General features: G+C 44.7%; 1 protein-coding gene across 1 annotated transcript in view; it reads left to right on the top strand.

The window, feature by feature from the left end:
• Nucleotides 1-1,710, top strand: part of ECHS1 (enoyl CoA hydratase, short chain, 1, mitochondrial) — an 11,557-nt gene that overhangs the window by 2,090 nt on the left and 7,757 nt on the right. The window lies entirely within an intron of this gene.

The raw sequence follows: 1,710 nt of genomic DNA on the forward strand, positions 1-1,710 counted from the left end.
CCGTCAAATATAGTTAAACATCAGTTACCTGAAGCTGAACGGCCTCCTTCTATCTTATTTTATTTTATTTTTGCTCCCTCCCCACTCCCGCTCCCTTTAAAACTTTATTTCTGCTTATGGATAGGAACTTTGGATTTTGAGACAGGAGGCCTCCAGGACAAGTATGGAGCTTTGTGTAATGACATCCTCCTGTGAACTAAAACAAAATTTTAAGGTTCACCCCCTCCCCACCGGCTGACTGAATGGACCCCCTCTTGGCTAAAGGAATATCCTAAAACTAAATTGCCTGCCCAGGAGGAGGGAGGTCAGACGTGCCTCATCATGCCCCCTCCCTTCTTGGGGACATCCTTTGTAACCCATTAACAGGCCTAAGGGTATGCAAGACAAACCAGCAGGTCCTCAATTTACACAACAAATCTGTGTCCCCTGGCTTATCTCTGATTAAGAGCTTCTTATCTTAAAACATTCCAAGCCTCTAGACAAAGCTTCATATCTTTAACCAATTACAAGCCAAAGAATCTTTAAACTCACCTATAACCTGTAAGCCCCCCCACCCCACCCCACTAGGAGATGGCCCCCCTTTTTAGGCCAAACCAACGTATGCCTCCCACATATTGATTTATGACTTTACCTGTAACCCGTCTCCCTGAAATCTATAAAACCAAACTGCAACCCAGCCACAGAGTCCACTTGCTCAAGGCTTCTTGGGTGTGGCTCGGGCTCATAGTCCTCAAATTTGGCTCAGAGTAAATCTCTTTAAAATTATTTTACAGTGTTTGGCTTTTCTTTCCGTTAACCCTCCCAACTCTTATCATTGTCTTTGTATTGCAGCCATCCCAAAGGTATGAACCAGTACCTCGCTGCGGTTTTCATTCGAATTTCCCCAGTGACTAAAGATATCAGGCACCTTTTCATGTGCTTATCAGACATTTATGTACCTGTGCTGGAGAACTTGACCACTTTTTAATTGGGTTTCCTTTTATTATTGAGTTGTAGTTCTGTAAACAAGACCTTTATCAGCTCTGTGACCGGCAAAGCTGTTCTCTCATTCTGTGGGTGTCTTTTCACTATCTTGATGGTGCTCTTCGAAACATGAAAGTTTTTAATTTTGGTGAAATCCAGTTTATATATATTTTGCAGCTTGTGCTTTTATCCCTAAATTTCTTTACCAAGGACAGTAGTTGACGGACCTCAACACCAGCCCTGGGTTGTTAAAACGTTTGTGTTTGAGCCATTTCATTTGAGGCCTATTTATTCCTGGGGTCCCCAACCTTTTTGGCACCAGGGACCTGTGCTGCAAGCAATGGGGAGCGGCTGTAAATACAGACCAAGCTTTGCTGCTGCCCACTGCTGTGTCCCCCCAACTAAGTTTCATGAAAGGCAGTTTTTCCACCAGGGAGGAGGAAGAAGGGAGTGGGGTCAGGGAACACTGAGGCCGGGTCCCTAACAGGCCGCAGATGGGCACCACCCCGGGGCTGGGGACTGCAGGTTTGACCTACACTAATACGTAGGTGCTTTTAGTAAAAGTTTGCTGGCCACCTGTTTGTATTTACATGGAAGTGTCTTTACCCGTAGTCTAGAAGAAAGTTTTGGTAGTGTTTCATTCTGGTTTGAACTGAATTATTTTCTTGAGAATACCCGTTTTGCTTTTTCATTTCATCTCCAGCCTGGCGTTTGCAGCATCTAGGCAAGATTCAAACGGAGGCCTCA

This window comes from Propithecus coquereli, unplaced genomic scaffold (genome assembly GCF_000956105.1).
Source record: "Propithecus coquereli isolate 6110/MARCELLA unplaced genomic scaffold, Pcoq_1.0 Scaffold673, whole genome shotgun sequence".
In the NCBI taxonomy this organism is placed as follows: domain Eukaryota; kingdom Metazoa; phylum Chordata; class Mammalia; order Primates; family Indriidae; genus Propithecus; species Propithecus coquereli.